The sequence below is a fragment of the Brachyhypopomus gauderio genome, chromosome 2 (genome assembly GCF_052324685.1).
Source record: "Brachyhypopomus gauderio isolate BG-103 chromosome 2, BGAUD_0.2, whole genome shotgun sequence".
Lineage (NCBI taxonomy): Eukaryota > Metazoa > Chordata > Actinopteri > Gymnotiformes > Hypopomidae > Brachyhypopomus > Brachyhypopomus gauderio.
The window spans coordinates 23,507,114-23,521,706 of NC_135212.1; the positions used below are offsets into that span (position 1 = coordinate 23,507,114).

At 46.2% G+C, this 14,593-nt stretch overlaps 1 protein-coding gene and 1 long non-coding RNA gene across 4 annotated transcripts in view; one reads left to right on the forward strand and one right to left on the reverse strand.

Moving 5' to 3' along the window:
* Positions 1 to 14,593, reverse strand: part of ripor1 (RHO family interacting cell polarization regulator 1) — a 51,636-nt gene that overhangs the window by 34,968 nt on the left and 2,075 nt on the right. The window contains exons 1-2 of one of the 3 annotated variants that reach the window (XM_076991773.1): positions 5,196 to 5,628; positions 5,043 to 5,084 (exon numbers count right to left, since the gene is read on the reverse strand). The exons of 1 other annotated variant lie outside the window; for it this stretch is intronic. The gene's annotated coding sequence lies outside the window, so the exon portion shown is untranslated. Of the gene's footprint in view, positions 1 to 5,042; positions 5,629 to 14,593 lie in introns of those variants that run through there. One more of the 3 variants, XM_076991766.1, reaches the window with a different exon arrangement.
* LOC143493430 (uncharacterized) lies at positions 861 to 7,387 on the forward strand. The gene is made up of 3 exons (XR_013125416.1): positions 861 to 1,148; positions 1,576 to 1,762; positions 7,239 to 7,387. It is a non-coding gene; the product is annotated as an uncharacterized LOC143493430 (long non-coding RNA).

Below are 14,593 nucleotides of genomic sequence, written 5' to 3' on the forward strand. Positions count from 1 at the left end.
TGAAAGCAGCCACATTACATGCTAACAAAGCAGAAGGTGCTGACAGGACTCATTTTGTGGTTTGTGAGGGAGGGTCCTGAGGGAGGAGGTTAGTCGATGACACCCTGACTCACGTCACATACACCTGGGTGGCCGTGGCGACCATAACCAAACTGACCAGGAAGTGCCCCAGTGGCACAAAAACAAGGCCAAGGCTACAATGTCAACCATTAATGACCACCTATGCTTACGCAGATGGCCACAGGTGTTATTACAAGGGCATCAGTATGATTTCACTGTCATAATGTCTTAGAAATAACTATGTTAGAGGAGAATCTCTTGTATGCGAGTAGCAATTTTGGTGTTGAAATGGAAATTTTGTAATGATTAAAAGAAAGCCCATATATATTCTAATGTGTGGTTTGTGAATAGCATTTCACTGAAGATTTAGCAGGCGACTAAGCTTTGTGCACAAGTGAGTGCATTTGTGTGTGTGTGTGTGTGTGTGTGTGTGTCTCCCTGGGAGAATGTGAGTCACACAGCGCAGCTGCATGCTAGGCTAGTCGGCATTTCTCCAGCACTGACTCCATAATAACACACCAGCCAGTCAGAGGGTAATGACATGCTACAGAAATATACTGCAGTATGACACACCGGACACAACAGAGCTATGAATCGGCGCCTACCCAGGAATTATACAAAGCTACAAGGCAGTGTGTGTGTGTGTGTGTGTTTGTGCGTGAAGACACACACACACACACACACCCCCACACACACACACACCCAGTCTGCGCTTCAGAAATGCAAACAGTCTGGCCATATTTAGACATGCACTTAATGATAAACAGCTCCTGCGACAGTGACCAGCGGCCTAACCAGAGTGCATGCGCAGCCCGACCGGCTCTCTTTGGTTTGGGATTCCGCAGTGTGGGACTCTGGGTTAGCAGCAGGAAGGAGACAAGCCCCCTGCGCGCACCCTCGTCAGCTCACCCAGAACGAGGTGGTCACACATGGCACCACACTGCTCCGCGCTGCCGGGAACTCACCGCCGTCCCAGCGAGAAGACACGACGAAAGTGAGAAGACGTTCAAAACGAACAGCGCTAACGGTTGAGGAATGGGGGGAGGACACTTCACTGCAGACGGAGGAGGGGAAACAGGACACAGGAGGTCAGGGGTTCAGGGCAGCTGTGAGGCCAAAAAAATATGGAGTCTATTTTATGGATCAGCTTCCGTTTTGCTTACGCTCACCGTTAATTATGGACGATATGGATCAGGTATTCGTTCCAGATTGGCTGTCTTCATACAGGTTTAACTACAGTACCATACAGGTTCATACAGTATCAACTGCATGTCGGTACTATGCGAGATACAATCTCACTTAAATGACATCACCGTTCTGAAATATTCCTTAACTGGCAGCAGAAGGGCATGGGGAGAACGCCACACCCCATTAGGGTTGCGGGTGCCCAGACACAGCAGGTTAGGTGTGACTGAGACAGGCCGCGCTGCCGGAGATCTTGCACGCCCGTTATAGCACGCAGTCGTCACGGACTCCGCACAGCCCTGTAATTCCAACCACTTCCTGTTTATGTAGGAGCTGGAGCAGATTCAGCAGGGCTGGGATTCCGTTCGGGAGGCCGAGCCGAAGACGCTCCTCGGCCTGGGGAAGCAGAACCTGGCCTTCTGGTGGACGGCACGTCTGGGCTGGTGGACACAGGACACTGCAAACATGGCATGTGCGGGGGTGGGGGGTGCTGAGGCGGTGGAACAGCCATGTAGAGGTGAGCATGGAAAGAGAGAGAGAGAGCGAGGGGGGGAGGGTGTGGATGAGAACGCCTACTGTGCAGATAACACCGTGTAACTCGTAACTCACTGTGTATCTCACCAAAGTCATTTAACAGCACTAATAAGATACTACATTATGGAAATCAGAGTGGAAGCGGCACTGTATGTGTATGTGTGTGTGTGTGTGTGAGAGAGAGAGAAAGATGAAAACGGTATGTTTTAATTAGACGCTGTGACAGTGTAATTCAGGATCGCACAAGAAACTCCCAGGAAGTCATCCCTTAAACTGGAGAAAGGGTGCGCTTGGAGGAAATTTGCACGTATATGTTGGCAGATAGGCCGTGTCTTGGTGTATGTGTGTAGCCTTCAATGATGTGACTATTGTCTCATTATGGCTGCACTCAGCCCAGGAGGCAGGTACTTCAGACAGACGCAGTGAAGGGGCTCCCCTGCTACATGGCTCCAGACATGCACATACATGGACCAACATTCATATCTAATCTTCCTCTATGGAAGCAAGCCAGTCTATAAAAAGTTAATATTCATCCACGATAACAGAGACCTGAGAGATGTTGTAAACAAGCCCAATTCTGACGGCAAACATTCCTGAGTAGCTGAACCAGGAAGCAAACGTGAAGATTAGGCCAAACATGTGGTCTTATGGGTTTAGACCATAAATGACAAGACCCATGTATTAACATTACAGTGAGGTATTAGCACATCATTGGGAAGTCTTCAGGACAAGGCTGGTGTTTTCATGGATTCAGGAGCACCCAAAGCAGTGAGATAAGACTGGCTCTTTACGGGGACACCAAGACCAAAAGAAAAAGGGAAATGAGGAGGGGGGGGGGGGCAGAATGACCAAGAAAAGGTGGAAAGACCCACTTGCTGGTGCACACACCAGGTAATGCGTGCAGATTAAGGGAGATGAGAGGTGTACCCATAAGACTACACGTGTGTGTTGGATTGCGTTGTTTGTTTGACAAGAAGCCTCAGGAGGTGTAAGACTAGAGGGACAACACAGTCAACAATCAGTCATCAGCCTGCATTCATTGCCATGTATTCCACACCAGTGGTTATCATCTGTGCTATTTTGGGCAATAATGCATGTTGTACTGGCGGTAAGCCATAAGAGAGAGTTTTCTGATTGGCTGTTTTGTCTAAATTTTAATTGAAATAAGATAATACAGAAAAACAGGATAAAGGTTTTTTTTGTTGCATTGTGGCTTGATCTATCAAGACTAGGCTAACATTGTGCTAGGCTAAGATTATTTTTTTTGCTACTCAAAGTAATTTTGTTGTGATAACTATCTATAGACTGGCAGATTTCAGCTTGATGTGATTTTAAAAGCTGAAGAGGTGGTAGACACTCAGAACTCAGAATGCACACCATGGGAAGTCTGCACGTTCAGGAAGCTGCAGTTTCCTTTCAAGTTATTTTCTTTTGTGCGAGCACAGAACGTACGTGCGTGTCATTCATCAGCTGTAGACCGTCTGCTGTGTTCGAGTGCGAATACACACAGATGATGAGAGTCGAGAGTGCTCTGATGGAAGGCGACCATCAGCCAGTCGCAGTTGGTGTTGGTTTTCAGGGTCAGTTTGGCCTGTCCCTACCATGAAGTGAACCACAGTCCATGCTGGGGGCGAACTTGACCAAACAGGCCAAGAGTCACAGAAAAATACACAGCCACCTGTCAGCAGTGTGATATCACACACAACTCTCCCATCAGTAATGTGGTGCTAAAAAATACATATTTATCTAAATAGGAACACACTCATGGGATTTTAGACTCATACAGATTCTAATGAATGTTTTATGTAATATGGTCAGGGTAAACACTTTAGCTGTACTTCCATTAATCAATCAATAGTCTGCAACTAAATACGACTCTGTAGTGCAATGGGCGTTTAATTAAATATCTTGCCCAGCAAAAATCAATAAAGAGTGTATGTACCCCACTCTTATGTACGGTCCAACATTGATTAGCATACTCCTATCAGATGAGTGATCAGTAAGCTCTTACAAGCTCCGACCCATCCATCTGGCGCATGGAAACGATGGTGTACCAAGCCGGCCATCCAGCCTGCATGTCCCTTTATGATGGCTGGACGGTGCGGCCCGTGGTTGTGCCTGACGGGCTGAGTTTGAAAGACACCCACACTGCTCCACCTCAGAAAGCCGAGAAAGGCCCATGAAAGCAACATGTCTGCTTCCCCTGCTCAGAAATAGACAGCACATGTGCTGCGTTGCAAAACAAGAGTCTGTTGAGCACATGGACGTGGGGCAGTGACATTCCGGCCTTCTCTCGTTCTCCCTTGGTGAGCATGTGGTCAAGAACAGCCCGGTGGCCTTTCTGCTTAAACCCCGAATAGCGCTGGAAAAAATCACAAGTGCTCTTTCCACGTAAGAGGTTTTGGATTGTTTGTGACCTTTTCCACAATAAATCTATTCCTAATTATTGCAGGTCTGCTTTGCTTGGAGCACGGTGGGTCATGCAAACTCTAATGAAGTCCATCTCATGATCACCTATATGATCACTTTGTGAATGAATTATAAATGGACTATTATCTTAACACCCAGATTAGGATGTTTGTTTTATGATAACGTTACATACACAGCGAACGACCAACGCGAGCGGTTAGATCGCACAAGTACGAGTAATAAGAAAACAACGCAACAGTGAGATTAGACTGGGGAGATTAGACTGGGGGGGATTAGCGCCACGGAATATTCGCGACTGAGTAGTTATCTTGGACCAAAGAACCGAACACGACGATTTCCTCTGAAAACAAACCGATAACTCCCAAAACGCCTCACGTTACACCCAACGCATCGTTTCTCACGTCGTTCAACGCGCACAGATTTCCACTAAATCCGGACCCGCTTCGGTTATAGCGTCGCCGACTTTACAAACTATGCAGTTCACGTTTAAAACGAACCGGGCAGCGTCTGACGGTCCAATCCGTCGCTCGGTTTCTCCTCATTAATACCGGTCGTTACCCCACATTTGGGTCACATCCATTACAAATATCAAACAAAGCTTTCTTTGACATCTAAACGGAGACGGAGCCCCGCAGAACCGAGACAAAGACATCAACATTTAATACAAAAACGGTCCAAATAGACGAAATAGACCCAGCAAATCTTTACACCCGTTGGTATTTCTGGAGTATTCACTAAGACAATCTCCAGTAAACCCAAAGGCCCGAGATAAAACTCAATGTGACAACACACTTGGTGTTTTGTAGCCCGTAGTTTTGGGTCGCAACACCTACATGTCGGCGGCCAGCGTGGGTATCAGCCGTGCGAATCCGAGTCTTCAAATCCGGGCGGTGAGCGATGTTTTCAGACAAAGAAAACGAGATGAGTTTTCGCATCCACCAAGAAAATACAAATACATCCACTTGAGGAGTGAACTGTGCGTTTGCCTTCAGTTGGACTGTCACTTTTCTCCTGCTGCAGGCGAAGCTCTGCCGTCGTTATCTGAGGGGTGTGGACGAACCCAGACCCAGCACGTCCTCCACTTCCCGCAGCTCGGAAAGTATCAGATGATTTAGAGGTTCAGGCGAGCGGAGTGGAAACTGCTACGTATCAGCGACCAGCTGAGAAATAAACTGAAATGAAAACAAAACAAAGAAGACAAAAACAACAGCAACAGCGGTCGCACTAAGCTGTTGCATGGAATATTTTGCCGAGCACGTGAACGTCTTCTGTGGGCAGCAAACTCGCGCGCACACATGCACAGAACTGGACGGTACTTAGTGGGCCGCGTTCAGAGGCGGGGGGGCAGACACTCGAACCCAGTTTCCCCCTCTTTCTCAAGTGAAACGTAATTCACTGAAAAGAGCCATCGGCCTCGTTACTAGATGACTCCGTTTGATCTTCAGATGAATTACATTTTTGCCTCTTGAGTGTGGCTTCTAGTAAAAATAATTACTTAAGCAGCTATTCACAGGACAGGTTTCGATCCCAGCACCCCCGAGCGCCATGGGCAGCTTGGGAGTTCTCTTGGTAACATGCAGTATCTTAAAACATTCTTGAAAATGAACACGTGTATGGCAGTGAGACAGTGGAAGTAGTGGTTTGGATCCAGTAGGAATGTGAAGACGGTCAGAGTTGGGGCCGGGGTTATTCTAGAGCAAACACCTGCAGGTTATTTAACAAAATAACAAGATTTATTTTCTGTATACATTTTGTAGCATACAATATGGCGAGAGAGTATATAACTTACAGTGAACAGAAAAGGGAAGGGAGAACCTGTCTTGCTGACAAAGTTGGTTTGACCAAGGCACATCTCACAGACACACACACACTCAGAAAAGCAGGCACAAAGACACACACACACAAACACACAGAAAAGCAGGCACACAGACACACACACACTAACACTCAGAAAAGCAGGTACACACACACAAACACGCAGAAATGTAGTCACTCTGACTGGCGTATGATATAAGCACTTCAATTTTTTTCTTTAGACTCACACACACAAACACACTCACACACAAACACACTCACACACACAATTGCTTGTGCAAAAGCATGAATACCTCATCTCCCAAGCACCGTTCAGCTGTTACTGCGGCAACCTAGTATGATGTCATTTGTTTGGAGGGCCGGTATGTCCAGCCGACTGCGAACATAAGATAGCACAACCCGCTGAGCGCTGAGATCAATAGAGCCCTGTCCCCCCCCCCCCCCCCCCCCCCTCAACAACACCACATGCTCACCCTATTCACAAGCAGCCAGCCTTTATTCACCCATCTGAATCGTCCTGGTGCCCTCGCACGAGCACGCACGCCACCCCACCCCGGGTCACCCACAGCGGGGTGCCTCTGGCACACTCGTCCTGGCGTGGGACGAGGAGAACAGGAGGTGGTCGGCAAGTCAGAGCTGGTGTGCGTGCACATGCACAGATAAACCTGACACGTGTTCACCTCTCACTATTCATCCATCATCCCACACACTAGTGCACAGTGCACAGCTACACAGCAGAACATGCCTGAAAGATCGATTCAGGCAAGGATATAGCCATTGTGGTGGCAGATAGTAACTGTAACAGAAACCTGGAGGGGAGGGGGAGTTCAAAGTTTATTCCAAAACTTCAAATCTCTTAATCTCATTGTGTCATAAGCCTTTCCCCATGTTACCCCTTATGCCCATGGAGCTTGTGACCGAAACCCACGCGGCTTTGGTGTTGCCTGTTGATGGGTGTGTCTAGGTGCGAATCACCACACCCACCCGTGCTTGTGTCCCTGGAGGGGAAGAACCTCGACAACCTTCCTCCCCTCCACACCCTGCCACTCAGTGACCCCTGACCCCTGACCCCTGGCCTGTCCTGCTTCACCACGCTTCCCTCAGAGCACATCCAGGGGTTAAGAGGTGGAGAGCTTTGATTGGGTTCTGTTTTTCTAAAGGTTTCCTCTCTCTCTCCCTCCCTCCTTCCATCTTTTCCTCCATCTTTTCTCCAGGGATTTGTAGAAGAATTTCTTCTCTGCACTGCCCTTCCAGCATCTACTCAGATGACACTCTGGATCACTCTGTTTTGACTACCCCCAGGGAAATGGCCATATATCGTACGTGACAGCGCTGGGTCAGATGTAAACATCAGTGTACTTACATTCAAAGTCTTTTGCTTTCTCCTACTCGCCCACACCTGAGCCCCCTGGCACCTGCCCAAGGGAAGCTCACAGGAGTGGGGGGGGGGGGGGGGGGAGTGAGCAGGCAATGGTCACACAGGTGTGCATCAACACAGCCATCAAGGGCCATTTTTCACGTAACATCAATTTCAAAGGATGTGGCGGAACTTCCCACATGATCTGTGGAGAAGGCATGCTCAGGAGAGACACAGAGTTGTGTAGGAGAGAGAAAGAAGCCTCAGTCATTATGTAAGACTTACTGCGTGCTTACTTTGAATGGTTTGGCAACCCCAGAAGGGCCACTCATTTGCCCACCATAATATGGTGATACACACGAGCAGATATGCTCACTTACCCACATAAGAGTTGCATAACACCTGTTAAGTCCATCTGTTCCTTCAGAACACACATGTGCATACACACACAAGAAACTAGTTTATCACTAAGTCATCCACATAAGATGCACACACACACACACACACACACACACACACACACACACACACACACAGATACACATCCATGCATTTTCTGGCCTAGGGGAAAACTCAGAAGGGAACTGTGTGATAAAATCTTGCCCCGGGGTATTAGGCTGAGTATCTGGGTCAGTCATACTGCGCTCATTTCCACCCTGGAGGAGGCCATATGACCAATCACTCATTATTCACGCAGACTACAGGAGCCATTCCTGGAAACATTCACATTCCAAATCGTTTGCCTGACCCTGAGGCCAGTGGTGGATGGTGAATCGATCCCCACTACCACAGTGTCTGTCTTTCATCAACATGCAGTGTCCTCCAAGTCCACAGCAAAAAAAAAACCCAAAATGTACAAAAACTGAGCTCCAGAGTGGACTCACAACCATCTATTATCTGTGAATATATAATTGGTTTTGTCTCAGACACTGGGGATTTGTTCTTTCTGAGAACAGCCTCCATCACAGATGATTTAAACTCTGATTTCTACGTTCCTTGTCATGGCTTTATTGGTAGAGGTCATGATAAGGTGACCATTGATAAAGGTCCTCTAAAGTGACCTCAACCATAACATTAGCTTGGTTTATTGAATTTGGATAATGGATTTTGTAATACAGCTGCCACATTTGCAGCATTCTAGGCCTGAACTTCGACTTGAATAGTTTGGTTGTTTACATTTATAGTTTGATGAAACTACTGACACGAGGGCTATCCACACACAGGGCATGTGGGACAACCAGGACAAGAACATGACCCAGACAGCAATAACCAGTGAGACCAGGACAGGAACATGACCCAGACAGCAAATACCAGTGAGAACAGGACAGGAACATGACCCAGAAAGCAAAAAACAGTGAGAACACCCTGGAGTCAAAAACTGGTGGACCAGAGAGCAGAGCAAAATCCAGAAATTGGCAGACGGAAAAAAAAGCACCAGAGGCTACAGAACACTAGCGAAAGCTCACTGTGAGGGCACTTGGCAAGCAAGGATATATAGGAAGTACATAAGGAAGTAATAGAGGGGACACAGGTGTGTGAGATTAGTATTCTGCTGATGGGCGTGGTTGGTTGTGGGGATTGACTGTTAGGGGTGCAGTAATAGGAAGACTTGATAGACAGATTAATTAATTTTCCATGTTTCCATTATAGTTTCCCATAATTGATTGTTACATCTTCATTTCTTCATCTTAGTACACATTTAGCATTTGAATAGGCCAGAGATATTCAGATTCAGAATATTCAGATATATTATATTCCTGCACTTAATTAATTAAAAACTCTGAAAGGAAAGAATCCAGCAGCGATGACAGGCCAACCTGAGGAGAGTTGACCCTTGACCCCTCAGCCTGGCTAATCTCTCCACCCAGCCTGGATTCACCTGCTTCCCTTGACCGATCGCATGATGGTGGGGATTATCTGGCATAGACACTTGCAGGCAGAGGACAGGAAGTGGCCTCTCAATGGAGCCTGACCTGCTCGGAGGAATCCAGCATGTACCGACACGTTCGCTCTCTGGTTTGCAGACAGACTGAATGTATCGTTTCTTGGGGGGGGGGGGGGGGGGGGGGACACCGACTCCAGGCTAGTGACCAGCATGACTGGTGTAGGCAGATCTTATCACTACAGAATAAAAGCGGCAAGCGGACCTGGTTCAAGACTTGTACTGAAAGCTTATTGTAAGGGCTTGCCTTAATGCGCCTGTTTAAAGAGGTGAGCCAGGCAGGGAGGAGGGGAGGAGAGCAGGGAGAGGAGGAGTAAAAGAGAGAGGAGAGAGGAGAGCTTGTATCAGTGATGCACACTCACAAATCTCACACTGCCCATGACGACATCGTGAGCATTTCTGTCCCAAGTGTCCATTCATTCAGAAAGAATGCGACAGATACAGGGAGATAAACAGAAATGAAACTGAGAGGTAAAAACACACAAAAATGTTTAAAAGTTCCTTAAAATCTGATCAGATTTTAGATGAGAGAAGATTTCGATATCAGGCCTTCTGTGCCTGTGTGTGGACAGACAAGGCGATACTGCTTCCCTTTCACTATGTTCACAAACCCTGTTGCAAAGCCATCCTACCCAGTACATGACCACCCTCACAGCCTGAGAACAGCCCCCAACAGCACATCAGGCAGTAAACAAGGACGGCTATACAAAGAGGCTTTTGCTTTGTTTATTTCCCTGCTCTGGCTTCCTGGTTGTGAGGTGCAGCTCCGTGCTTCCTGCTTGGCCCCTGGACTGGGGAAGCTCATTAAGTTCAGTGGTTACAGTCGCAACCCCCCCTCACTCCCATACCACCCCCCCAAACCCCCTACCGACCCCCTGGCCCCTCCCTCTGGCCCCTCCTCCCTCCTCTGGCTCCTCCCTGACCCATCTGGCCCCTCCCCTGACCTGGGAATGGAGGTAACCCAGGTAAAGCTGGTGGAGCAGCTGGTGCAACACACCCTGATGAAGTCCAGTGGAGAGAGAGGAGGTGATGATCCTCCACTGGACGTACACAGAATCCAAGACTGGAATGAATCTCCGAACGGGTCTGTTGACTTCACGGGGGACCTGGGTAAATCCAAATGGCCTTCTCTTTGGCATTCGATGTGCTGGGTGTTGCGCTATGTGAACTCAAGGACTTCAGTCCTTGAATTTGTGTTGTTTATAAATTATTTATAAAATGGTAAAATATAATACACGATGAAGAATAGTTATTTAATAATAAATACCTATATAAATATATATATAAATATAATAAATAAATATAATAAATATATATATCTATTAGCATTAGTATGTGCTTAAATAGAACAGAGAGGTTTTGTGTCATATAGATACTGAATGTTATCTCTCTTGTTCCACAGTGCAGTTCCTCCTTTTCTTCCGCACTCTCCATTACTGTCTGCTTTATCTCACCAATAGTTTCCATTTGGATTTTCAATGTATTTCCCTCCCGCCACCCGCACACACATACAGTATGCACAGACAGTATGCAGTATGCACACACACACACACACACACACACACACACACACACACACACACACACACACACACACACACACACACACACACACACACACACACACACACACAAAAGTGAGAGAAATGTGAAACAAATATGAGGCTCCGGGTGGCCATCAAGAGCTTAATATCAGTCCTGTCGTGTGTACATAAGTAAGTGGTCAATGTTAAATGTAACTCATATTGCTGTAGTCTAAGACAAGAGGACAAAAACTGGCCTGCAGAGAACTGACTCAGACAAAAGCAATAGTAACCCAAGAGTGCCCTCCAGTGGACACTTTGTGAAACATGTTGAATCAGGTCTTTGTGTAGCTGAGTTGGTTCAACTATTTATTGGTGGCTTTATGACTCCATGAAAAAAGTATCCACGACATTCCTGGAAAACCAGTTACATGTGTCACTGTAAATGGAGGTGTGGTTCGCAAAGATGCACACACACATCAAAGAACCTCAGTAAAATGCAGTTTCAATGAAATGAGACTTCAGTGAAAAGACATTGTAAAAACCTACAGCATATAATGTGAAATGTCAGAATGACCCACATAAACACACCCACCCATGCTTAAACATACATACATCACTCTGTTTTATATCTAGGTGTTGTTGCTATGGTGCCATGATGGCAGCAGGTCAGACAGTGCATCTCCAAAGTTCAGAGGGCACCAGTGAGGTTGCTAGTGAACAGAACCATGGACAGACACAAACACACACAGCTGCATGTACACACATGAACACAAAAGAAAGCAGAGTACTTAAACCAGATGATTGTAGCTTGAGCCACAAGTTAGTGTCAATACATTCTCTTACACACACAGCCAGCCACACACACACACACACACACACACACACACACACACACACACACACACACACACACACACACACACACACACACACACACAAAAACCAGATGAAGAGATTTAACCTGAGCAACACTCACTGTACTTAGCTGAAATATAAATACTGACTGCCTCTCTCTAAGCAATTTGCCAAAACAACGCAAAATATTATCAGACACAAAAAATGTAAAATATTTCTTAAAATCTGATCCCAGATCAGAGAAGAGCACGGTATCAGGCCTTCTGTGCGTGTGTGTGTACATACAGGGCAATACTGCTTCCCTTTCACCATGCTCTGTTCCAACGCCATCCTACTCAGTACACGACCACCCTCACAGCCTGAGAACCCCCAACAGCGAGGCACAGAAGAAAGGCACATAAGATGTAACAGCCTTCTGCCTGTGTCAACAAACGTGCTTACAGAGCTGGTGAGACAAACTCAGATTGTAAGAGGGTCTATAATATTCTCAACTGGTATATGTGTTTCAGTCATTTTACAAACACACATGTTGAGCCCAGATAAACCGTTCACATACACTCTCGCACATACACACACTCATCCGCTCCGACAAACACATATGCTTTCACACACACCCATATTCACCTAATAAAACCTGCTAATGCACCACACAAAGACCTTGGTTTACATATTAGTAATAAGTCATTGTTATTAAGAGTAGTAGTAAAGATTAACTAACAGCGATTGCACATTATCAGCTACAAGTCACACCAAACATTTGCACATCACACATTAAACCAACATTTCACAGTTCTGAACATTCCACTGAAACTCAGGACAGAACAGGGAACACCATCATTTCAGAGGAACAGATCTACAGTTTGAGTATCTATCCACAATGCCTTTTTCTCAGGAAGTGTCAAGCCTACATAGACATTTAAGTCCATATCAAAGCAGGGGAAATCAGACCACATGTTTCCTGTCATTGTGCACGGTGTGTATCACTGTTCTCCACCCTCAATCCTCTGCCAGCTTTGCTTAATTCAGTGGGCTTTCCATTAAGTTCATAAGACAATAATGAATGACCCATAAACATTCATTGTGAAACAGCACGGTGACTCGGGCTCGCATGGTATTTGAATACCCCCAGAGAACCTGATTTATGATGTCATCATACTGAGTCAAGGCATGGCCAAGTATTTTCTTACCTTAAATGAGTTGAAACAGTAGGTTGAGATACTACAATATCAAATCAGCAGAGTAAAATGAAACATAATCTGAAGAAAATATGTTTGCAACTATAAAAGGGCAGATGACATAGATCTGTTGCCACAATCCTCTTTTGAGACATATACTGGAACCTCTGTCTAGCCTACAGGGCCTTGCTCCAGCCTACAGGGCCTTCAGTCCAATCTACAGGGCCCTTGCTCCAGCTTATGGGGCCCTTGGTCCAGCCTTCAAGGGCCTTGGTCCAGCCTTCTGGGCCCTTTGCAGCTGTTCCCAGACAGATAGTAGGAAACATCTAAGAGCTGCACTATGCTTTTATATCCAGTCATTTCTGAATAAACAAATGACAAAAATGATAACAATAATAACACACATATCCACATGTGCATATACACTCGCACACCCACACACATACATACACACACACATACACACACACACACATGAACACGCACACGCACACACACACACACACACACACACACACACACACACACACACACACACACACACACACACACACACACACACACACACACACACACACACAAGCACAGGCACAGGCACACGCACTTCTAAGCACTTATTTCGTAACAATCTGCTCCCCTGGCTCTGTTGCTTTGGCACTTTATCAAACAGGAAGAGGCTGCAGCACCTCCCTCCTCACCCCGCACATCTGGACCAATGACACGCCTTCCCTCTTCTTCCTCCACCAATGACAGCCAGCTATCACATGCCAGTGGCCCGAACAGCCAGCTTCCCTTTTAACTGGTAATGTGTACGTGTGTATGGGCACACGTGTATGTGTGTGCATGTATTTGTAAGTCGGAAATAGATATGGCAAAAAATAAAGGAACATCAGCAGAAAGAGAAAGTTAACAGGCCTGTCGAACAGAAGCAGTGTGAGACTGACAGCTAGAGCAAGAGTAAGAGATCATAGGGTCACAGAGCTGGACACAAAGCGAGCCAATTTCAGCCATACGTAAACTCTGACGCCTGGACCCCTTTTGGCTGTGACAAGGGAGTAAATCATTGGCTGGTGTGAACCACATTGTGGTCAGAGGTCAGAGTGGAGCTGGTCTACTGGAGAGCTGAGTTATAAAAATTAACTGATGTCATGGAGAAGGTGATTTTCACATACTGAATAGTCACACCAAGGACATTTGTAACAGAAGACATCAAGAGGACATTTTTGTCCGTTTGTGTGTGTAAGAAAGGTGAATAAAACATCACAGAGCCAAAATCCTGCTACAAAATACCTTAAGTTTAAAATTGTGTCTTGAAATATCCTGCCTCACTTCACAGAGCCTATATGCTTACATTTACATTTACGGCATTTAGCAGACGCTCTTATCCAGAGCGACTTACAAAGTGCTTTGCATCCGATCACAGAATTCATCCTAGGAAATAGTATAGATAGGCCAGAATTCAAGATACCATTGAGTCAGACTACTACTAAACTACAGGAGTCAGTATCATTACCTAGTGTTTTGCGAGTTAGATGTTTGCCAAGAAGCACAAATAACTATAGACAGACATACAATTTAAGAACAATGGCAAGTGGTATCAGCCGAGTTAGTGCTCTGGTAAGAACTCAACAAACAGGTGAGTCTTCAGTCTATGCTTGAAGATAGCAATAGACTCTGCAGTCCTAGCAGCTAATGGAAGATCGTTCCACCATCT